This window comes from Ptiloglossa arizonensis, chromosome 13 (genome assembly GCF_051014685.1).
Source record: "Ptiloglossa arizonensis isolate GNS036 chromosome 13, iyPtiAriz1_principal, whole genome shotgun sequence".
NCBI classification, from domain to species: domain Eukaryota; kingdom Metazoa; phylum Arthropoda; class Insecta; order Hymenoptera; family Colletidae; genus Ptiloglossa; species Ptiloglossa arizonensis.
The window spans coordinates 11,545,292-11,571,386 of record NC_135060.1 but is presented as its reverse complement, the minus strand read 5'-3'; the positions used below and the strand labels follow the sequence as shown (position 1 = coordinate 11,571,386).

Here is a 26,095-nt window from a genome sequence, read left to right as displayed (position 1 = left end):
GTATCGCGAACTTTCTCTAGAAAGTATGAAGAGAACGCGGTTCGCGTACAATTTTCCATCGTGAATCAACGTAAACCCATTGCGCATAAAATCTAATGGCAAAACGAACAGTCCGGCGATCCAGTGCTCCGACTGGACGCACTTTATGCGTCAGCTACCGTGACAAACTCATTGTTAATGATCTACATTCGATCGCGCGCGCGTTACGAAGGAGAATCGTCGTAATTCATTCGCGGTAGAGAATGTTACTTTTAAATCGGCACGTTGTACGACTTCTATAGTCAGCATATAATCCATCGCATTATGCAGCCGGCGTTTTGCATTATCCAATCTCCGCGTCGTGTGGGCTCGGTGATTTATCGAGCGGTGGACGTGCCAATTAATCGCATTGTATATTTCATGCACGTAGGATCGGCCAAAATCGTCGAGGACGCATAGTGAAAAGTTTGTGCGTTACGCGTTAAAGATTCATTGAAGCTGCGAGTATCCGTTGACAATGAGTAATGGGGTGTTCGAACGAATACCGCGAGGATCGAGCTCCGACTACAAAAATCTCTACAAATACCGAAATAAATATGACAGACCGTTTCGGTGTTCGGAGCCGTGTCTCGCGATTCGTTCTATCGGACGAGATATCGAGCGATAACGAGCGATCGTACCGATTGAAATGGATCCCGATCGTCGAAGACACGACGACGAGTCATTGATTCCAATATTTTTTCGTCACGATCCCCTCGACTTTACCTCGTTACGGACTTTCCAGAGATTCGTCCGCGTGGTTTCCCAACGATCCTCGGAAGGTTCGAAGAACACCGGGAACGAAACGCGTTAATTATACGACTCGCATTGGCTGTGACATTCCGACGTTTACGAGCGTTTATTACAACTTTCCCATCGCGCGTCGATTAAACGACTACAACGATTCTCGTAACAGCCCACATCTGTTCGTTACTCAATACCGTTGAAACATTTAAGACTCGTGGATCGTTTCGGATTTACTACGAATTTATGGGAATTGAAAACGAATCGATTCTTCTATCGATAATAAATAAACACCCTATCCGTACAGTGATGAATAACGGAGCTGAGAAACGACCGAACGAAATTAGCCCGCGACGCTTAAGAATTGTTCCGTCTCAAGTTCCAAAAAATGAGTCGCGGGCTGACACCTTTCCGCGAATTCTTTCCTCGGAATCTACGGGCACGCCGCGTTCGAGAATTTTTCCATCTCGACGACGATAAAAGCAGCAATTTTTCCACCGTTTTCCACGCTCGCGAGAGCGAAATCTCTAACCGTGGTGGTACCGCGCGCGCGCGCGCGTTCCTACGATCCCGCATTCCGTGTTGGCCGCTCGAAAATCGAGGCGTGGTCTCCCCGCGGAATTCCTCGAATCGCTCCGACCTCTGTATCAGGATCTTGTCATCGAGGCCTGCCGATGCGACAACCAGAAAATCGGGCGTTCGTGCGGTGGAATTCGCTGTCTTAACGCGAAACGTTCCTCCGGGTACCCATCGACGGATATACCCACGGCCGGTCGCGCGGAAAGTCCTCGCCGATTTGCATAATGAGAAATTATGCGTGCGCCGGCGGAAAGCGTACCGTGACACACATAAGCGGGCAAACGCTTTTGCGCGTGGACCTTCTCTCTTTCTCTCTCTCTTTCTCTCTTGCGAGCCCGCGCGATCTCTGTTCACGCACACAGTCACAACACGGCTCGTCCGTCCGTAATCGTTATTGGTTATTTACATCGGCGTCGAATCGCCTGTGCCGCGTGAATTACTTGGCGAATTCTCCAACAAGCTGTAATTACAAGGGTTTACGCCGATAGGTCCGGGATAGGGATGAGTCATGAACGAGCCGCGAGGACGTGGGAAATTATAGGGAATATACGCCGATTTTCGATTATTCCTCGTTAGGAGTCCGCCTCCCGACGGATCGTAAAGCGCGCCGCTCACTACCGATTCCCCGTTTCGATAGCCGCTTTTAATTCGTCGAATTAGACGACCGTTTACGCTCGGAAAATGGACAGAGATAATTAGAATTTCGCGCGGCGGAACGTACGCGCCACCCGATCTCAACTGGTTCTCCTCGGCTGTTCTCGCGACGCGATCGCGCGTTCTTGCGGTGCACGCTCGAAACTTTGATTTCGCTCGCGATACGCCCGCCGTTCCCGCGAGAAAATATCCGAAAAGCTATTCGAAAGGGAATGCGATACGCCGGTGGTGTTACAACGTACGCTCGAACTCGGTTATAACGAGCAGCAGGGGAGCGACAAAGAGTAAGTATTGTTCGCTATATCGGTGATGAGTTAAACACGCCTGGTGTTTTTACACGTACGCAACAACTCGATAACAAGACGCGCTCGTTGAACAAAAGAAGCGCTCGAGGGAATAAATTAACCGATTACGTAACCGAGTGTTATTCGTATTAATGCGCTTGCGTAAATTACGATGCACGTAGCGTTAAACTGTGATTTATTTTCCACGCGCCCGAGCGGCATTAATCGAACGGATCGACGTTCGTTTCGACGATCTCGCCTCGATGTTTCGCGAATTTCGCAAATTTGCTCGTTATCGAAACGTACAATTGCACGGGAACACCGGTGCGGAGAAATCGAAAACGATTCTGGAAATTTACGTTGAAAGAAATCAAACGTTATCGCGTCGGAGGTTTCTCGAAATAGTATCGTTCGTCTCGAAAAGAATTGGTTCAATAATTACGAACAGAATTCGGTTGATCGAATCGCGCAGTTCATTCTGCACGTGTCGCGATACGGTGCATTCTCGAGTGCATCTTTATTTGTTCTTGACGATCTAAATGTGTCAAATATTCCGTTCCTGGAATATTTCCATTTCGATAAGAGAAGTGTAACTTTACCGAACGTTGAGAGATATTTTGTTTTCAATTACGTATTATACGTGTAAGTTGTTCGCGTGTGTATGTTCGTGGGAGCGAGGGACGATGGGTTTGTTGGAGACGTTGGGGCGAATCGTTGTCTTCAGTAATAAGTCGTCAAGACGCGACAGTTTAGGTTTTAAAAGTGTCGAGAAACTTTAAACAATTTTAGAGAAGCGAACGATACGGTTTAGCCCGGAAAGGGCAGTCGACAGGATAAAGTACATACATAGATATTAATTTTCTTTCGATTTTTCCAATCGACTTTCCTTACATACTTTTTATTTTTTTCAATGCTACTTTTTCGGTACATTTTTGCAATGGAACGACAAAGCACCAAGAGCCGAACATTTCCCATACGATAAGTTTCGCTTCGTTTCACTACTACGAAACTGTATTTGAAAAATCGATGAAAAAATGCCACTGTGAAGATTGATTTCAGTTAATTTCAGACGATTGGAAAGCTTGCAACGACTTTCATTTTCCTCGTAACTTCGTAACCGAGATGCAACAAAAATTTTCTCACAAAAAATATTAAATTTTTAGTGCTCCGTCGTTCAACAGTGAAAAAACTCCAAAAATACTGTATGAAAGAGACGAAGAAATTTCCAATTTCCGGCTCTCGATTTTATCCAAACGAGAACCTTTTCCATCGAGGAAAGAATCACGTCACGAACAACCCAGTACTCTTTACGCGCTTACTCTTTAACTCTCGTTAAAATGAAATTCGTAGTTTCGGGGAATTTTCTCACAATATAGCGTCCGAATAATTTTTCGAGCCACCGTAGGTTATTCGACGGATAGAAAATCGCATTCGACCACCCAGAGTATCCTCTCGCTCCGGAGGAACGAATGGAAATTCATCGATCGCTTGGTTGTCGCGTATCGTTTCGTCGGTTGTGCGATTTAATTTCTCGTTGGCTGGCACACACACGGTGGACACAGTCGCTGTCAGCGTTACGCTCGTGGAACGCAACGCTGGGAAACTGCGATACCATTACACGGTTTCCCAACGTGTACACGTGAAAAAGCATCGCAACCACGCGGTAGCGATATCTCTGTTAATTGCGATCGTCTGGTTGCACGACGTTGCCACGTGATACTGTTTATTGATTAAACCGTTCAGTGCCACGGGATAATTAAATAATTTTGCCGGCAGACGGCACGAAGTCGAGGTTTCCTCTGGGTGTGTTGGTCGATTGGAAAACTGCAACCCGTTTCGCCACCGGTTCGCTACTTGTACGGAACGTTGTTGCTACCGACCGAGCTCCCCTGCTTTGCAGACCGAGTATAATTGAAAGGGATATTTCTTGCTTTTATAGACCCACACGTCCGCGCGGAAACAAGCTGCGAGATGCGAATATGGCAGCATCGAGATTAGTTATCGCGAAGTCATCCTCTTTCGGGATCCCGCGTAGTCGCGAGGCTCTGAATTCATCGACAGAATCGACTTCGAAAATCGGTTGGTCGGCCGGTGACGTAAGCAATATCGGTGCCATCGAAACCGGGGGCTAAGGTAAACCGTTTTAATTAGGGGGGTCTCGAACAGGATCCGTGCTCGCGCTCGATACTTGGACGAAAGTATCGATGCGTGTCAATTACAAGGAAAATTTTACAGTACCTTTCCTATCGCTGTATTACTCATTATCCTTCCGAGATAGACCCACTTGAAATCGTTGCTCCTTTTATCTTGTACTCGTTACGTTATGTTTATTATATTTAGCGCGCGCGTGTTCGTATCGAGAATTATACGGTTTAGAAGGTATCGGTGTCGATCGTTCGTTGTATTAAAAATCTCTGTATTAAACGTTCTAATTGGGTATCCAAGGCTTTGACGCTTTTCAAGATAATGTACCGTCCGTATCGTATCGACGTTTCCACGATGGTTGTTCGAACAATCGACAAGTTACTATTAACTCGATCGTGCAAATAATTAGATAGTCACCTAGATACAAATAACCGGTACATTCGAGAGACTCGATATCGGGGGTTACGGATTATTGAAAGAAACAAGTATAGCGTACTGTGTTTTACCGTATATTTTATTTCTCGCGAAGGCCACCGATCTCGAATAAATCGGTTCAGTTCTGTTTCCAAGTTGAAACTCGTCACACTTGTTTTCGTCGGTTCTAAACCTATGCTACACAGTTAGCGTTGAAGTGATCGTGCGCATTGCTTCGATTCGTATAATTACGAGGAAACAGATCCTTCTCGTTGTTACCTTGCAGAAGGAAGTTTGATGAACGACAATTTCGAGTCGAACCTAACCCAGACTCCTTGAAATTTTCTTTAAGCGACGAAAGTCTCGTCGCAAACCCATCGATGGCGATAACCACCTAATCCCTGGTACTCGAGAGGGCTCAGAACTCGTGGAATTCAACGACTCTCGGAGTCTCGTAGAAGCCGAAAGAGACGAGGCAGATCCGTGGGGACCGATGGGGACAACCACAGAACTCACGAGAGGCCGTACAAACGACTTCGGACTCGTGGTAGAACGTCCACTCTCGCAACACTCGACAATACTACCCACTCCAGACCTGTTTCGAGGATTCTACGGTATCCTGGGATCGGGTGGGATCTCGGACGTTCGCCAAGTCTCGAGATCTCGGAGATCCTGGGGGAACTCGATTAATTTCAGGGGTCCCCGGAGACCTGGAGGAGTCGTGGATCGCGGTCCAGCGTACCTCGGGAGTCTGCGAGGTCCGTGGCTCTCGGAGATTGAAGGGATTCCGAGTGTTCCTGAGATCGCGGAGGTTAGGAAGATCTCAGGGTACTCGTCTCGTTACCGCTGTTGGCTACCCGAGCAAAAAAGTTGCCTCGGTGGTTTTTCTCGGCGATCGCTATAATATTAACGAACATGCACATTACGGCCTAGCTATAAATATAATTTCCGTCATTTTTACGCGTCGGTGACACAGTATCGTTTCGTCGTTCCAAAACATGTATTTCCTGAACATTTAACGAATCCGTTTTATTCGAATCAATCGGCGGATCAATTCGCGGCGCGAATATTTTTCGTTCGGAATGAAATTTAACGTTCGAGCATCCACGAGGAGGGTGAACTTTGCGAACGCCGTGTTGTGGAGGAAACAATTTCGCTTCGTCGATTTTTTCGATATACGAACATTGCCTCTCTCTCGAACAGAATGTTACATTCACCCCGCCATGGAAGTTATTGCAAGGGTCAAACGAATCCCACGACCTACGTTTCAGTATTACCTGGTTAGAGTTTCGTACGAAAAATTACCAACGTTCCGTTACGAGAAATCGGTACAAACATTCTTATCCTCGGTATTGATAACGCAAAGTAACATTAACGCGTTCGCAGAACCCGCTCGTAACCGCGAATACCGCTCGAATCTGGGCAAAGTTTTAACGATTTTCGTAGCGATAAATATTCCAACTTCTTTTCGGACCGATGTGCGTTATTATCTTCGTGATGTATCCGCGATTTACGATTTTAGAAAAACTTTCGTTTCAATCGTACGGGCGGTATTTGTCGATCTCAGGAACAACTTCCAACGTGTTAATAAATCTTGTAACTTTCCCTTCCTTTCTCTCTCCCTCTCTATTTGTTTCTCTTGATAATATAATATTTTTGCGCAAACGATAGGTATTCGGTACAATTTCCTTCGTTTTCAAAATATTTTCCTTGTTTCTTTCGACAATATAATAGTTTTAAACAAACGATGGGTATTCTGTACAATTTCTTTCGTCTTCAAAATATTTCCTTGTTTTCTTCGAGAATATAATATTTTTAAACAAATGATAGATATCTGGTACAATTTCCTTCGCCTTCAAAATATTTCCTTGTTTTCTTCGAGAATATATTTTTGTACAAACGATAGATATTCTGTACAATTTCTTTCGTCTTCAAAATATTTCCCTCTTTCTTTCGACAATAATAGTTTTAAACAAACGATAGGTATTCTATACAATTTCTTTCGACAATAATAGTTTTAAACAAACGATAGGTATTCTCTACAATTTCTTTCGCCTTCAAAATATTTCCTTGTTTTCTTCGAGAATATAATATTTTTGTACAAACAATAGATATTCTGTACAAATTCCTTCGCCTTCAAAATATTTCCCTGTCTTCCGATACTTAAAATTTTGTCCACAAACGATAGGCATTCGGTATAATTTCCTTCGCCTTCGAAATATTTCCCCGAGCAGTTAATCGCGCATCGTTACGAGATTAGCAACTTTTCAGCCGACAAGCTGTCCAACGCATTCGGTAATTACGATATCGTATTCGACTTAATTCCGGCCGCGGTAGAAGTTGACATTTCAAACGAAGGCGACCAGGAAAGCGGTGAACGACACAATTATTTCACTCGTTCGATGCCGTTTAACGCAATACTGGATACTTATAATAACGGCCAGTTATTCTCGGATCATTGCGCTTATAGGCTGACGTAACGAACCCGTCCGATTTCCATAGTCGTCGTCTTGGCGCGTTCTGTTTCCGCGAGCTCCGGGAACGAGAAGAAATCACGCGTTTCGTGCATTTTTCGTCGGCGTCCAATTAGTCGCGGAAACGGCCTCGGTATTCGCGGCGAGTGCAGTCTTCGTTGCGTAAACGGTGTCGCGTGCGACGAGAAACAATAACGCGTGTAATTATTAGCATCGCGTCGATTCAAATTATAAAACGGGATAACCGTCTTCAGAAATTAAAGTACGTTGTTTTATTTGCACGGTACGAGCGTTTCGCGCGAAATAAGCAGACACGTTGTTAAAAAGTGCATTCGAAAATACATTGGATTTTTTTTTGCACGAATATCGATAAATGCACGTTAATCGTCTCGATTTTGAAATACTATTATTATTGTTATTTATTATAAACGTAGATATAACTATGATCAAAAATATACAAGAGAATAATACATAAAATTAAACGAAACGCGTTACAGATAACTGTAAGAATTTATACAGAAAATTCTTAAAGCTGCCTGAGTTACTCGAAAAGAAAGTTCAAATTGGTGCTTAATCTACTCGTTTTCAAACAGTTTAGGGGTATTGTCGATCGTAGATATATAACTGTTTAGGTGAAATAATAAAGTGGGTCTCGATGACCTCGATGGGGCACAAAAATGTAACGTTTCGTATTTCGAAAGATCGCGTGTCGACGAATTCGAGGCACAGTTATGATCCGCAATGGCCATTCTCTGTCCTGGTTTAAAGGATTTTAGTCTCAGGAACGATCGGGAAATATTTAAACAATTTTTAAACACATACCTACGTATGAATGCACGAACGAACGAAAAGTTGTGGAGAACCGAGGAGAAGAATTACCAAAGAATTACGGGAGACAGCGGTCGGAGAAGTCCGTGTTGAACAATGAATCAAGGAGTGGACAGTAGCGAGGAGATTAATCGGAGGATAGGTGGAAAGCGACGGAAATCGATAACAGAGTAGAGAGAACCGTAGAACGTTGGGAATAGTCAAAGTTGTAGAAATCAATCGGCGAGCGCACGAAGAATGGAAAAAATCGTTAGAGAATGGATAGCGTTGCAGAAATCGGTACGAGAGTAGGCGGCATCGGAGGAAGTTACAGAATAGTAAAAGTCGAAGAAATCGAAGAGTAGGTAGTGTTACGGAAAGTGGTCAGAGAATATTCCAAGTTGCAGAAATTGTAGAACAGGTAGAATTGCAGAAAGTAATCGGGGACTGGTTAAGTGTGTTGAAATCGGTAAGAAGGTGGGTAGAAGGGCAATACGGTCGTTGAACGTGGCAACGAGAGCAGAAATCGACCGCAAAATGGTCAAAATTATAAAATGTGGACGGAGAATGCGGAAATTGTACGGGAAGCAGTCGGTGAAAAATAAAAGTAACGGAAATCAATCGTGCGTTGAACAGAATTGGAGAACGAAGTTGGAAAATGATGTAACGAGAGTACAGAGTGGGGTGGATAATTAGTAACAATTCGAATCTCGGGAATTACGAATAATCGAAAGAAAGAAATATATTTGTCAAATGTACGATAATGAATCTTAAAGGTAGAAAATAAAGTTAGAAGAATAACGCGGGATGAAGAGGAAATTTTAAGAGCACGGTATCGGAATATGAAATCGTAAAACGCGAAACGAGAGAGTTAATAATCCGGGTACTCGTCACGGTAGAATTCCAGTGTTCTACAATATTTTATCATACCGTTTCTCGAAATAGGAATAATCCCTTTAATTTATTCTCACGCGTAGATTCACCGTCGTATTCGCCATCTGCTTTAAAGCAGATCGATGTTGACGTCGTAATCAACTCGCGTCGGCTGCTTTTATGGAAATGCAAATTCACCCGCTGAAAGGTTTAATTTATGTAGATGATAACTGGTATAATTTACAGTAGACCATTATCGAATCGAAACAGGCTATAATAAGATCACTGGAAATTATATCGCGTAATTTAATTAAGCCGCGTATCGTTAAGTTCGAGAATCGCGGCTTGACGTAATGAGACCACTCTAGGGGTGTTTAATTTGTCGAGATCTCATCTTCGATGCGATCCACGTGTGCGTAATCGCGTAATTACAGCCCTATTTTCTGGAAGTTTCTAACGCAACGATCCTTTACGAATAGATCGTTACGAATACTTCCTTTTTTAAATACCGTCCGATTGAACGCCGGATGAAAAAAATAACGGATTACGTATAACTAGAACGAGATAATAGCGACTCTCGACCGGTACAGTAAAATACTCGTTACGCGATTGCAACGATGCCATTGAACACGATCTCGATAACGGAAAACAAAAAAGAAAGAAAAAAATTGAATACCCATTTGATATCGTTCCAATTATGTTTCACTTTTACTCTAAATTAACCTGTCTCGAAACCGCGAGACGCGAAACTAATCTAAATTCAAATTTACGTTTAATTTTAATGCGAACTAAATTTACGTTCGAACTTGATTTAAATGTAAGTCAAATCGCTGAAAAATTAATCCAACTTCGACCTTGATGCGCTCTGCCCATAGGTTTACAATGCGCTAAAGATGACGGATACAAAGTTTCAGACGGACGATGACCGTTATCAATCATACACGACGCTCGAATGATTAATACAGATCGTTTTAACCTCTCTCTATCAGTGCCAATAATTACACAGATACGTTCTAAAAAGACCTCGGATTCCTTCAACGATTGTTCAAGATGTCGCCTCAACGAAGCAGCGTATCGAACATTTTCAAAGGTAAACTCGAGTCGCGTACTTCGGAAGGTTTAATCGACAGCAAGTGTCGCTAAACTGGGCCATTGTATCGTAAAAAATAACGAACAAGGTTGTAAAATTCCGTCCAGCGTCGATCATTCCTCCAACGAATTCACTTTTCCCGACGCAACGCAAGGATCAAAGTTTCTCTTTCGTATTCTCAAACGGCTCGCAAAGAATTAACTTAACTGAACCGTTTGCACTCGAAGCTATTCTGCTACCACCCAGACCTAACCCAGACCTAACCCAGACCTAACCAGAAACTAGCACCTCGATGAAATCCTTCGAGTCGTGTGATTAATTTCAAACGGATCATTTTCGTTTCAACGTTTCGTATACGTATGTTTACATCTTACAAGTAATTAAATTTTAATTTCAATTCCCAATCCACGATGGTTTCCGAATCGGAGAAAGTAGACCGAATTAAGCGACGATCGATGATCGCCTCTCGATTGGAAAATGTTAAGATTCGCGTGTAAGTTTCGAGAGGCCTACTCGGAAAGTATCGTTCGGTGACCGAGGAAAAAACTAGTCCACTCTGTCGCGAATACGCGGAACTCGTTTGGATCGGTTTGCGCGTACACGTAGCACCGATCGGAAGTCGAGGGCGCCAAACGCGTTCGCGAGTAACCGGAGACGAGTTTTTTCCCCGGCGCCAGAAGTGCCATCGCGCGAGCTCTCCTGGTCAGGAAAAAATGAAGTTTTAATCGTTGCCCTGCGTGGCTTCGCTCGAGGGTATCGAGAGCCGTACCAGCCCACATCGTTCAACGAAACACCTGACCATTTACGCTACCTCGCTCCTCCTCGTTGGAAAAAAGTCGAGCGTGGCAACGAACAATCAACGCGAACAGCACTTGCTCGCGCTTGCCGGGGCAACACTATTAATTACCGTTAATCGTGGCAATTAATCGTGGCCGCGCTCATGCCATCTCGCTATGAATTACTATGTTGCTGGCCGTGTAGCCGTAATTCACTGTCGCCGTCGTACGAGTTATCGTTTCTTATCGAGGGGCAACGCAGCCTGCCGCTGCTGCTCCTCTCGTCATCGTCCCTTCCGCTCGAAACGCTCCCTCGGCCACAGTAAAACGGTGTCTCGCATAAATCGCGTCGTTAACGCCGGTTTTGCGCAACATCGAGCGGGTTGAGGGGGGCGTGTAGGATTACCTGGCCAGATTTTCCGATCCGATAGCGCAACAGTCTCGCGCCGAAAGGAAAAGTTGTCTCGGGTAAATCGAGCGTTCCGGCTGACCGGTGACGTCCGTACGGCAAGACCGTGTTACGTGAAAACTCGACTGAACTTCTCAAGGAGTTCCAGTGACTGCTCGGAACAGGTAATTCGTGTCTGGTTCTGACCTGTCGCTGCGCGTAGGAACGCAGAAACGGCCTTCTGCGGCCGACATAGCGGAGCTGTCTGCATAGATAGCGCAGGAATGAGGCAGGAGTGGAAATAAAAAGGCACTGGTCAGAAAACGGGGGAAACGGTGGCTAGGAGAGAGGGTGGACCAGGAGAACAAAGGATGAATGTTTAGCGGTTGGTCGCACGATTTGACGAAACGTCTGGCAAGCTACAGCTAGGCACGGACTCAACGAAAGCTGTTTTCGAGTCTAATCGACCAAGATGTGGAATTAAAGGGCGCTGGGGTTTCGTGAAATGTCTCTATTCGACTCAGACTCGCTTCGATCAAATTCCAACAAGTGAAACACGCTTCGCTTAATTTTTAACAAGTGACTTCGGTCGCGCTTCTCTCGTACGCATTCGTTCACTTTAGTTCTAGTCCTTCACCTTTCTCACTTCGTGCATTTGGTCACGTTTACCCAAAATTCTTTAGTCCGGCATCGTCTCAATTTCTCGTCTTTTACACCTTACAAGGACCTTACGTTAGTGGAAATCGTTTTTGAAACGAAGGTAAATATCCTTTTGTATCTATCTCTGAATTCATTATTTTGACTACTAAGATCCGTTAGAAGTCTTTAGTTGATTTAGGAGAACGTAGCTTTAAGAAAACATAGTTTTAAGAATCGTGGCTGGATGAGGGTAATAAAAGGGGAGGTAGTAGTCGGCAAGGCCCAACGAAAAGGCGTTCGACGAGGCCCTTTCCTTTTTTCGGAAGAGAAAACAGTGTTGAACCGAGAGGTGTTGAGCCGATAGTCGCGAAGCGTTGTATAGAGTTGTATGATAGTCACGTTATTTACTGTTATTTAACTATTTTCCATGTACTAATTATTTATAATTAGTAAATTATTCCACAATAGGTACTCGATGAGTATCAGTGGTAGACAATTTTCAACGAGTAGTACTAGACGGTATTCAGCGAGTGATAGTTAGAATTTAGAGTAGACGAGTAGCGATACGAGCGAAGAGTAGTCGACGAGTAACGATAAGAGCGAAGAGTAGTCGACGAGTAACGATAAAAGCGAGGAGTAGTCGATGAGCAGCGATAGAAGCGAAGAGTAGTCGATGAGCAGCGATAGAAGCGATGAGTAGCGATACGAGCGAAGAATAGTCGACGAGTAACGATAAGAGCGAAGAGTAGTCAGAGAGTAACGATAAGAGCGAAGAGAAGTCGATGAACAGCGATAGAAGCGAAGAGTAGTCGACGAGTAGTGATACGAGCGAAGAGTAGTGGACGAGTAACGATAAGAGCGGAGAGTAGTCAACGAGCAGCGATAGAAGCGAAGAGTAGTCGTCGAGTAAAGGCAGATACGAATAGAGTCGGCGAATAGCGGTGGTAGTTATTGGAATTTTGGGTTAGGGGTGCGATCAAATAATAGCTCGGTATCTCTATGTTATCAATAAACAAAACTTTATTTTAATACTCCGGGAGGTATATCCTTTGCGCGTGTTCTGTACGAGATCGGCTTTCAAATTAACTGCGAATCGCTGACCCTTATTTTGTTTAATAAACATCACGTATACGTAGAATAGAATCTTCTAGAAGATTCTAAAAAGACATTCTATACACAAACATTTATATATACATATATACACGTACACGCGTACGACTACCGCAGATGATTTTTGTTGTATCGTTTTTAGATGGTATTGGATATTCAACAGTAGCGATACGAATAGTCGGCGAGAAGCAGTGGCGAATAGTAAACAGTAACGGTAACGATAGATACTACTCGACGAGTAGTCGCGATACAGAGTAGTCGGACGGTAGAGAAGGTGCACCGAAGGCATCGAACGAGGAAAAAAGAAAAGCAGCGCGTTTGACACGATAATCGAAGAGAGTGGCGACCGAAAGAAGAAAATAAAAGAGGTGGAGCACCGACCGGACCAGCGGGAAGAAAAGCGTAACGTCGAGTTGTAGGTCGACGAGGAGCGAGGGAAAAGGAGTCACGCGACGAGGAGGAAAATCGTGCACGCCGTCGTGGAAAAATGAAACGGAGCAGGGGGGAAAACCGGGAGGGGGCAAAGACGTGGAACTTATAAGGAGCGAGACACAGAGGGAACGGGACGGGGGAAGAAGAATCGAAGGACTCGTGCCGTGGAAAAAGAGAGCGCGGTGGAGTAAATGTCAACGGTTAATTGCAAGTACGCGGACTAATATATGCGTTCTTACTAGAATGGACTCTCCGGAGGGTTATTTCACGGCGCACACGTTGGAAGTTGTGCCCACAGAGTATTGCCACTGTAAATCAGTCGACAGAGGCTTTACAAGGCGGCTGCGGTTGTACACGTGGTGTTTAATTAAACCATTATTCGCCAGTTGAACGTAAAGTGCTGTCCGAATGACGAAACGCCGATAAGTAAATGCGCGTTTGCGCCATAATTAGTGCGTGGATCGTTGCGTCGCTCTCGAGAAAGATTTAAAACGAACGCCAGAGACTCGAGTCGGTTACACTTTCGAACGAATATCGATCCTTTTGTTTCGAACCGGAGAATAGTTTCAACGCGTCGATCGATTTCAAGTCGAGAAGAGGCTCGCGCGTAACACCCCTAATATTGGGTTACCGTGGAGGTTCCGTGGAAAGGATAGCGAGAATCCGGTTTTAAAATATTTTTTAATCGGGGGCACAATGTACCGATGGCTCGACGCGATAGCTACTTGGCAATGCAATGATACATCGAAGAAAAATGTAACTCGGATCCGAGTCGTCGCGTTAATATTTATCTACGAAATAGTAGAATTTTCGGTCGTGAAAACGTAACATTTTTCGCAAGGTGATCGATTCGAGTTCTTAACTTAACCAACGTTCGAACGATTTTTCTTCACGATTACAAAAGAGTTCAATATATTTCCAAAGAGATGAAAGTATCAGGGAAACGACGATAACTCGTCGAAGATAGATGTACAAGAGACAAGTTCCGAGAGGAAAAAGTGGGATTTTTGTTACCATTATTCCTTACCATTGAACGGAGCCACACCGTATAGAATGTCTTCGGAGAGACGTTACGTTTCCGCTCGACGTTTCCACGTTTCGCACATTCATCACCGATCCGCGATCCGTTAACTCGATAATATTTCGACGTAACAATGCTCAAAGCGATCGCGATTACTTCGCGGAAACTCGACCGACTCCGGATGACCTTTTTTCCCGCTCGCGAGCGAGCGCGCGAGCGCGCGCGCGCGCGATTTATCTTCCGCCGCCGCGCTGAATCCGAAGATTGAACGATCGCTATCCATAAATCTATATTCGCGATGGTATTTAGAGTTTAAAAAGAAACCACTCCTCTCCGCGGATCCCCATTAATCTCCGATGGTTGGCTGATTGAAAATAGTTTGACGTTTGAATCACGAGCGGCGGAAAGGGCCACGAACGAGCGGGATTATCGTTCGTTTAATGAGCAGCCGAGTTTATTATCCCGTAACGATTAGAGCCGCTTGATAAACCGATAGAAAATGCTCCACGGTCAACGAGATAAGGCGACCGCTCGGTTTCCAAAGAGGGACCCATCTCCTTTGTACATTCGCGGAGAAACCAGGAACGGCCGGTGTTGAACGTGAACTTGTTGCAACTTCCGTATTCCTGTATCTCTGATACCGAGTGTCTCTTAACGCAACGCGCCAAAGGGGAGAATAATAATTCTACCGGTATAACCAGTTCGTACAAGTTCGGAACAGGTGGTTATTACTGGTCCGACGAATGGACGCGAAAAATTTATTATCGAAAATCAACCGTCGCGTTTCTCGTGTACTTGTTTTTCGGCCAACGTGTCGCAGAATTGAACATTTGCCAACTATTCGGCCGGAAAACAGATGTGGTTTTTGTAGTCTCTCGAATCCATTGCAAGATTTGAACATTTCGATAAGTTTCTTTTTAAAGGTGTTCAACAGTACCCGATCGAGTCACTTTCGATCGCAACAATTTTTATCTTCTTTTGCCAGTATCCGACACGACTGGATCTCGAATTTCTAATCAATGGAAATTACAAGGAACAAGTTTTCACACTTCTTGATCTGAAATGTGCAGCGTGCATTGCAAGGAGAAAAATGATTAAACAGGTTAAGCAGAATGTGGTGTCGCGAGTAAGGGTCACAGTGCCGATTGTTACTTATTGACTGGCCAATAATTTCAAATTTTAAAAGGTTTTTGAAATGTTGCGATTCCGAGATCGTACGGGTAGTCTCGTGTTTGAATTGTAAAATGTGTACGGTCGAACGAGCGATACCAGATGTACTTTCTCCGAATTTCTATTTCACGGTGTCAAGTTTTCGTCCGGACCAATAATTCTAACGAGTCGCAGTGCGCGTGCAGCACTCTCTTTTTCTCTGTTTCTACGCTGTCTCTCTCGTCTTTCTTCTTCTTCTTGACCTTTTCACCGGCACGAGTGCTCGTAGCACGTCTAATTCGTCCCCAGAAGCTTTCGCTTCTCCGTTCTGTCCTCTCGCTTTTACTTTTTCATTTTCCATACGACGGAGCGACTTGATCGGTAATTTGTCGCAATCGCTTTCTAGCACGTGTAACCTTGTTTGAATTATGGCCACGGATGCGCGTCTATCATTGTACACGGTGTACCGCTGTGTTGGGTATAATGTTGTTCGACCAACCCTCTAAAATCCGTTGCGACTTCGAGTTGATGTACCGTATACGAATTCGCGTTGTTGAAGTAATAACGATCTCTCGTAACAAATATCGGACATTGTAACTGGAAAATTTGAAAATTTTTTGCGCTGAAAAAAATACTAAAAAATACTTATCAAACGAAGTTTTCGGTAAAAAAATTGGACGACATTAAAATGTCCTCGACTCTTTTCTACCGATTTTTCATTAATGAAATTTCGATACTGCCTCGAAAAGTTTTAGAATACGTATCGTAATTAACTTTCAATTTAGTATTTTCTTCGAGATAAAATTTACAGATTAGAACAGACCACCTAGTATAGCAGAGTGTTTGACCGAGTGAGAGAACCTCTAGCACTTAGTAGCTATTATAAATGAGTATAAGTCAGACTTCGTGACAGAAAGTGACCACGGTGATGAATAATAATCGCGTAAAATAATTGCCAGAGGAAAGACACTTGAACTGAAACTGAAACGACTGACATAAATCTGGTCGAACAATGTCCATTTGAATAATGATTCGAAAGTTTCACCAGTACGGTACCGAACTTTATCGCAAATTTAAAAATTCTCTGATACCCCTTTGAAAAAAAATTGTAAAATCAAATTATCGGTATTAACGCGCGTTTAGATACTAGGTGATGTTGTTAAACATCGAGGTTACTTTTTATAATAATAATTGTTAACTATTCACCGTTACGAATTCCTTTGAAAAAGAATTCTGAAATCAAATCGTTCGGATTCGGAACAAAGTCGACGCGATGTTGTTAAACATCAAGGTCATTTTGGTAACGAAAGGTTACGGTTTACATCCGGAAGTTTATGGTGGTTCGAACGACAACGACTCTTAGACCGTGAAAGCCTCGAGGATCTCGAACGGAACATATGTTTATACGAACTTTCTTTACTACTGAACTTTTGGTGTCTCGAGGCCACCGTTAGAGTTATGTCCACATGTTACCGTACGTACACGCCGTATATATGGTAAACAATAGCGCGCAGTTATTATCCCGTTTTAAATCCCGACGCAGGAGACAGCCGTAGATAATAATAGAAAGTTCGCCGGTGTCGTGTCACGGTGAACATTCGCCTCGAAGCGACACGAAGGTGACTTTGATATTACAACTATGACGAAAGAAAGCGCTTTATCGCTTGCTCGGAATTGTACGGAGAAATCGGTGGAATACAGTTGTTCCGCGATTGCACGGTGCAAGAGAATCGAAGTACGCGACGAGGAAACGATCGAATTCGCTTCCGCCGATGCGAAAGAATTTAACCCTCCGGCGACGGGGCGGAATAACTCGAGTATTATTTAAACAGGACAAATTGGATTCGAAACACTGTGTTCTCGCTTTACGTTGCATTTCTATCGAGTCGCTGCAGGGATGATTGCGAAATCTTTGGTACACCGTCTCTATATTTCCACCCCCTTGAAGTAAAATTTACTTGTCCATCGATTCACGATTAATTTCATCCGTTTCGTCGATCTACTTTTCTTCCATATAGTGCTGAAATATTTTCTGAAATTTTGTAAATAATTTTGTAAATTTTCTAAGGGTCGAAACACGAACATGTTTTTCCTAATATCGTTTTACTAGATCGTTCAAGATACCGAATTTTCATATCGGTTATGGTTTCGTAACGGCGAATAAATAGTGGTCTCTTGGGAAAGTAAAATTTACGAATTCGCGACGCGTTACTTCGAGTTCGTTGTTTTGCACGGAAGAAAATGAATTGTTTCGCGCGGAAATCGTTACGACGGGAAATTTTGTAAATCGCGAGGAACGAGCAAAGGTGTAGCGTTCTTTTCGTTCCGTACAGGACAACCTTGCGGGAAACATATCACGTGGGTGTATAACCGAGACGAGCTCTCGACTCTTGAGACGCAATATTCAGAGTTGGGCGAGGTCGTGGTAGGTCGTTCGGTCCGTACAACGCTCGATGCGAGATAAAGGTGCTCTCGTACGAAACCGAAAGGCACGAATATAATCTCAATTTATAAACCGTCTCGGGAACGGCATTCTTTGGTAAAGGTAAGAGTCATGCAGAACCTGTCTTCTAATTGCGATGCAATGGGGCAAGCCATATACAACGCGTGCAGATATTTAGCAATTTAATTCGGTATCTCCGTGCACAATAGATGCATGGGAACTGTACGTAATTTGTTTCCTGCTACTTTGCACAAGTATTTCTGATATCGATTTCGAAATCTTCGGCATTCCGTTGGAAAAACTTTGCAATATCCACAAATTACGAGACCGATTAAACTAATGTCCAGTAATTTATATTTGAAAATTTAAATTCAAACTCGCAGCAGCGCTCCCCCTAACAAAATTACGTTAAACTTGCTCCTATGTATCGAGCGAATCGGCGCAAAGAAATTTCATCTATCCGTTCGTTGCAAAAAATGTCTATTTAATTGTTCCAAACGCTCGCTGAATTCGCTTTCGAAGCGTACCGAGTATTTCCTTCCTCGTACGGGGATAACGTTACACCACTTAGTTACTTTATTACCACGATCGAACGTCAACCGCCCCTGTGGCCTAATGGATAAGGCATCGGTCTCCTAAACCGGGGATTGTGGGTTCGAGTCCCACCAGGGGTAAAATGTTTTTACACATCGAGTCATCGAACATCCTCGATTTCTATTTTGAAATTACTCCCAGAATTAAACGATCAACGATTGATAAACGTTTAGGGGTTCTGGTATCGTATATTCGTGTTTTTTAAATATCGGCGCGTTGATAAATTTATTCGGTTCCCGCAACGCTTTCGTATTATTAACCAGGTGCAGGGCAACCGGTACGGTGCAAAGAAAAAAAAAAATAATACGACGAGAAGTACAATAACAACGAGTCCGGCGATCCGCGTGCCAATCTCCCGTAAAAGACTCACCCAGTATGTCGGCGGAGAATTCCATCGGAGATCGTGCACCTAACTTCAGACACGAGGACAATCGCGTACGGCTATCACGCATGCGCTGGCGGACTAAGAACGACAAATTCTCCGGCAGTAGGCGGGATCGGTCGTTACGTCGATGGGTCTCGGTGCATCGTATTCTCCGGAGACGTGCATCCCGTGTATGCGCGGCTGGTCTCCGTGCACGCCTCCGCGTGAATCGCGAGTTCCGACGGGTATCAACGTCGTCGGTCCGAACTCGACGCCGGCCATCTCCCTCTTATTGTTTTCTCTCGTGCTTCGCGCGTTTCTACGTACGGCGGCGGGGCTTCACGGTCCGCACATGCGCGCCAACGAGTTCACTGGGTTAACGACTATCTCGCGTTCCCTCGAACTCCAACCGCCGCGGTGCGCTCGAACGAACGCACGACGATACGTTTCTCGCGCGGGACGCTCGTTCGGCGGGACGATTCTCGGAACTCTGCGCGCAAGGAACGCGAAGGAATCGGAACGGGGCTTACACGATCGCGCGTACGTGTACGCGCGCGCGGGCAGAAAAACGACACGCCTACGCGCGTTTCGCGCAGAGGATACCCTCGGTACCTTCTCTCTGCCGATCGCTGGTCCACGAAGTTGGCCCAGATTTGTCGACACGTTTTTCGTTTAAAGGGTTTGCGTCGTGGTAACGGTAGGTATCTCGTGGTACAAATCATCGTTTCGAGGAACCATATTTTCGAAGAGCGAATGCTTTTTGTAAATATATCGGCGAAGTCTACGATCGAAAAGAGAATAACGGAATCGAAAACAACGAATTGTTTGCAAAAGGTATCTGTGGCGGCGCTACCCACGCTTGCCACCAGAGGGAAACTCACCACCTACCGTTTCCCGCAAGTTGCCGTACCTGCTCCGATCGGTATATATACGATCTCTTACCGATCTTCCAATGTCCCGGCGTATAAGGCGGGGCCTGCTAGGATGCCTTATTGACGAGTCCACTAGCAGGCCCGGGATGAAACGCGCTCACCCCACTCCTATTTCCTTCCTCAAACATTTTCAAACAAGCCGCCAAATATCGATCCGAAGAAATTTGGATATAAACATAGAAATATCATGGAAATCGAGAATGTTCCGTACGCAAGAATTCCGAAGACAGCATCGAAGGGTAGAAACTTTTGAGGGAAGTTTCACCCTGTAAATCGCTACGTTCGTAAAACGAAATACGCAACCCTCGTTTCTCATCTACGATCTTGTACAGTTTCATCCAACCCCGGATGACACACTTCGTGTACACTCGTGACGAGACTGCTTACGTATTTCACCCCCCAATCGTACGAATCGGTTCGAAACGCGTACCGCTAGAATTGCGAAACGCGATCCGGAACGGTAGCGCTGCATACTGGTTTACATCGTGTTGAACACGATATTTATTACCAGCCGGGACCCAACGTAAACGTAACCTTATAAACCGGCGAGAATTATGCGCCGAAGTCGATAATTATCGACGGCTGGAATCGATTGTCCGTAATCGTGTTCGCGGACAAGTTAGATCGTAAAAAATATGTCTCGTTTCATTTTCCATCGGGCGGGTCGTGTCTACGGCCGGGAACTCGACGATTGCTTAACCGATGCCTCGTGGACGTGGCGCGGGTCTGGAGTACAAGAGGGGCGGGGAAGATTGAGGGGGGTGTGGTGTGGTGGGGGTGTGTAGGGTGGCGTAGAACGAACGACACGTGAACGGCTCGCCTTTCCATATTATTTATCTCTGGCCGCTTTATTAACGTCCTTCCTCCGCGGCTTATTAAATAAAGCAATTCCCTCCGTAGGTGACCTCTGGCCTCGGCGCAGATCCTGCAGAGATATCGGTTTCGTTTTCACCGTGACGCGGTGGTACGCGCGCACACCACGGGCACACGCCTTACGCGCGTGTGCGTCTTACGTACGTACGACGATTAATTCGTGTCCGTGGGTTCGTTACGCGTTGCTCGCTCCGCGGCGCGCTAGAGAGGATGATGATACGGTAACTCGTGGTAGAAGCACGATTATATTACGTGTAACTCGAAGGTGCGGATTTACGAGGCACACTCGCGTTAATCCTTAACGTGTTTATCTTATGTTTTTAGACGAGGAACAAGAGGAGGATGGCGCTGCGGTACCGCGTCTCGAGGGTTTCGAGCCTCGTTCGAAATACAACGCTGTTCCAATCCGAAACACGAGTTCACAGAGAGCTCGACGAAAAGGGTTTGTCGAAATTTTCCGTTGTCGTTCGGGCCTGCTCGGAGAAAACAGGACTTAAGTAAGGTGCTTTTTGACCTGCGTGCGAACAGAACTGCGTTAGGATTAATATTTTGGCGCCAGGTTTTCCGGACGTCCAAGAGACACGCAGAGAGTTTGAGCGAAGAAGGGGCAGTTGTAACGACACGTGCCGACGAAGTCACTAACCAGAGGATTAGTTTAGTTTTGTACGGGAATTCTTCGTCTCCTAATAAATAAGACTATTTTTAATACCCAGGGAAAACTCATTTTAATACCACGTCCTACCGTAACAAATTATCCGACGGTTTTAATCGAGATATGGCGAGCTTCTAGTGGGTGTGCGATGGAGAAAGAGCGAGCGAGTGATAATAGGAAAAAAAGGGTGTTTCGTTTCGAGCTTGATCTCATCGGTAAAATCTCATCCTAGCAGGCTCTAGTCTTATATATATATCCTTATATATCTCCCTTGGGATATTGGGAGATCGATAAGGATCGTATATATACCGATCGGAGATGATACGGGGATTTCCGAGAAACGGTCAGTGTTTTGATTTTTCACAAATTTTCCATCTAATGGCGAGTATGGGAAGTACCGCGACAGGGAGCTCGATTTATAATCGATTCGAATCACTAGGGTAATCGATGATTATGTTCTCCGCGCTATTGTTGTATTCCACGTGCTAGTTGTCGAAATATTGACCTTCTATCCGATCTAGATCTGACCTCGTTAGCGGATTTCGTTCTTAAAACCACCCCTTACTTTTACCGGAAATAAAAGATACAATAGAATTCGTTTGCACAGCAAACTCAACGAAGTACCGGGTAGTTTTATATAATAGTTTACGGATTATCCCCGCTACTTGCAACTTTTCGGATTCGATCGTAAGGTTGGCTCGTTCTTCGAATTGGAGCCATATTTCGACCTTTGCGAATGTATTTTCTTCTCATTTTCGTTCGGTAGTTCGGATAACAAGAGTTTATCAAATTGTTGCTAAATCGAATGGCCGATGGCCGGCGTTTTCATCGACGTGCCCTCGCGGCACCGGGGCAACTCGAGGTCTGCTACGCGCAGACCGGATAAATTATGCGGGGAATAATGCTTAAAATACGTCAACTGTATTTCTAATTTCCAACGATCTGGACAACCCTAACCTGGAGAATATCTCCATAAAGTTTGAGGTAAATCGGACCCACAGTTCCGGAGATTTTATGTCAGGTTGAAAGATATAGTTTCGAGAGAAACGTGAAGCAAGTACATTTGTCGTTGCAACTTCGTTAAATGCTCGAATTTCGAAATATCTATTCGACGTAACGTTCTACGCGCTTTGAATTTCGAAAAAGTAAGAAAAAAAAGAAAACAAAGAAGACTCGATCCTTTCGACTCGTCAGGATGTTACGGGTCCCTCCTTAACCGTTTGCGGACGGGACGGTTCAAAGTGAACCGTACCGTAGTGCCGAGCTCCTGCCGCGATAGTCGTTTAAAATTGCCAACGCATCTTTCTGCTTAACCGCGGCAATCGACGTGCATTTAGGTGGGACACATATACGCGTTTCTCGGCTCTATCGACTGTTTTCGCCAAACGCATATACGAGTTCTTCGGCCAATTTGACGATTCGCGTAAAACGCATATACGCGGCACTCGTCCGCAAAGGGTCAATCGAGGGATTTCCCCGTGACAATGTTCGCGTTCGATGATCGTCGATAGGTGCACCTTACGCGCGGTAAAACGGTATGCATCGGTACCGACGCGTACACCCCAGCACCGTTTATGGTGGTCGGTGAGCGGTGGGCCGTGCCCGGCGTTAGACCGCGGGTGAAGGCAATATCGAAAGTACGGTCCCGTTTCGTTTGCCGCGAATTTGTACCGTGTGAACGTATCGCGCCTGCGCGTCGAGTCAAGTGCTTTTCGATTCGTGATCCCGGCGGTTCCGATACGGCCAGGCATCCAGTCGGGCGTTAACGACTTTTCACATGGGGTGCGAATGTACACGCGCGGCCAGGATCGGTTACGAAAATCTCGCGGGGTCTCCGTGCAGGTGCAACGAGATGAATAGATAGACCGAGAGCGCGGTGCGGGTGAAGGTAAAATTAGAGACGGAAAGATAGGCGTACCCGTGTCGGTTGCTCAATAATAATCTAACGTCGTTCGGTCGATCGGCGCGCGGTGGTTCACAATGGCCGATGGCCGGCGTTTTCATCGACGTGCCCTCGCGGCACCGGGGCAACTCGAGGTCTGCTACGCGCAGACCGGATAAATTATGCGGGGAATAATGCTTAATAACTCGCGCGGTTTTTGCACCGTATAAATCCGCGTCAAGCTCAAGGTTCCCGTATTCGTTTATTCCGTAGCAACAGAGATAATGTCTATTCGTGCATAATGCCGGGCTACGAGCACGGTTCGTGATCCCGACGCGATGTTGTCCCGTGTACTAAAAATGGAACTCTCTCGCGGTAGAGATGCGGCAGAGGTCTCTCGTTGCGACACGGAATGTAGGTGAACGGGAAAGAACGCGAAAACGATGCCGCTGCCCAGCACCGTTTCGTACGACGCCGGTTAATTAACTGGAATTAATTCATTCGGATTTTTAACACCGGATGATGCATAGGTTACGCGAGCGATAAATTACATAAGAAATCTTATTCAGACTAATTAATTACTTAAACAAATTCATGCGGCGCTATATCGCGCGATACGAGGGGCCCCTTCTCCGTTCGTGATTCACCTTCATTAATTTACATCTAAATATGGTGTAAGTTCGAGCAACTACTCCTACCGGGATGAGTAATCGCGCGGTGTCGTGGATTTTTCGCGTACGTATTCCGTTGCGCGTCGGTAAATTGAAATCGCCCGTACCTCGTTCGGTTGGCAATTTTTACCATCAGGAGCGCACGAGGCGTTTCGTTTCGCCGTCGTCGACGATGACCACGACCACGACGACCACGACGACCACGACCACGACGACGACGTTCGGATTACTTCGAGAAACGAACGAGACAGAAACGAACGGCTCGGTTAGCGACACATGGAACTAGCAACCTGTTGCTGAATTAATCCCGTGTCACGTGTCTACACCGGGTTCAACTAAGCGTACTTAATCCCGTATTAAGTAGCTTACAGTGGATCCGGACCTCATGGTACCAGACGTTGCTTGTAAGCCCCGTCTGTTTCCGTTGACACTCGCTCGGTCGATATAATCACTCGTACGTTGCATCCGTGGCAGGTTTGCGCCCGTATTATCGCGACTGTGTAGCGTTATCGATTCGAACTCGGTAGCAAGGAACCCAGATACACTCGACTATCCAGGGTTGTAACGCGGTATCGAGCACGATCCGAGTAGCAAGCCGAACTTGAACACGCGTGTCGAATACTCGAGGTACTTGCGCGATAAAAGAAACTTTTATCGTGTTGACTCTCGAATCCTTCTCGGAGGATGATTTATCGATGTGTACGGTATAATTATCGAAAAGGGTATGGACAAAAGTACGGTTAATTTCTCGTCCGTGTTCTTCTCGGGTTGTTAGATTTATAGGTACGAGATTTATCTCGGTATAAATAATCTTAACTCGGACCTTCGAAGTTATGCGCTAATTTCAAGCCAGCTCCGTGTGTTTACTTGCACGTGCATTTGCGCAAACTTTGCCAAACGTGACCTTACTCTCGTTCGTGATTTACCTATAAATCCAAGAATTTTACTTATCTCGGTAGAAACGATCTCAATCCGGACCTTCGAAGTTACTTCTGGACTAGTTTCCAGCCAGGTCGATGCGTTTACTCGCAGACGCATTTGTGCAAACTTTAGCAAACGTGACCTTGCTCTCGTTCGTGATTTACCTATAAATCCAAGAATTTTACTTATCTCGATAGAAGCGATCTCAATCCGGACCTTCGAAATTACTTCTGGACTAGTTTCCAGCTAGGTCGATGTGTTTACTCGTAAACACATTTGTGCAAACTTTAGCAAACGTAACCTTGCTCTCGTTCGTGATTTACCTATAAATCCAAGAATTTTACTTATCTCAATAGAAACGATCTCAATCCGGACCTTCGAAGTTACTTCTGGACTAGTTTCCAGCCAGGTCGATGCGTTTACTCGCAGACGCATTTGTGCAAACTTTAGCAAACGTGACCTTGCTCTCGTTCGTGATTTACCTATAAATCCAAGAATTTTACTTATCTCGATAGAAGCGATCTCAATCCGGACCTTCGAAATTACTTCTGGACTAGTTTCCAGCTAGGTCGATGTGTTTACTCGTAAACACATTTGTGCAAACTTTAGCAAACGTAACCTTGCTCTCGTTCGTGATTTACCTATAAATCCAAGAATTTTACTTATCTCGATAGAAACGATCTCAATCCGGACCTTCGAAGTTACTTCTAGACTAGTTTCCAGCCAGGTCGATGTGTTTACTCGTAAACGCATTTGTGCAAACTTTAGCAAACGTGACCTTGCTCTCGTTCGTGATTTACCTACGAATCCAAGAACTTGACTTATCTCGGTAGAAACGATCTTAATCCGGATCTTTGAAGTTACCCCTGGACTAGTTTCCAGCCAGGTCTAGGACGATACGTTTACTCGTACGTGCATTTGCGCAAACTTTATTCAACGTAACCGTACACTCGTCCGTGTTCCATCTGTGAATTGAAGTGCTCGACTTAACTCGGCACGAGTAATCCTGATTCAGGGCTTCGAAGTTACCACTGGGCTAGATTCGAGACAGGCCGAGTTCAACGCGAATCTGGGTTACTTCTTACGAAGTTTCGATCGTCGAGGCCGAAGAAAATGGCGTACCAACCTTGCGCGCGTTACGAGTCGCGCGAACCGACGAGGAAGCT

At 45.1% G+C, this 26,095-nt stretch overlaps 1 protein-coding gene and 1 non-coding gene across 3 annotated transcripts in view; one reads left to right on the top strand and one right to left on the bottom strand.

Annotated features, from left to right (window-relative positions):
• The window catches only part of Blo (bloated), a 214,517-nt gene that overhangs the window by 79,642 nt on the left and 108,780 nt on the right, over positions 1-26,095 (bottom strand). The gene's annotated exons all lie outside the window — the stretch shown is intronic.
• Trnar-ccu (transfer RNA arginine (anticodon CCU)) lies at positions 18,642-18,714 on the top strand. Its single transcript has one exon. It is a non-coding gene; the product is annotated as a tRNA-Arg (tRNA).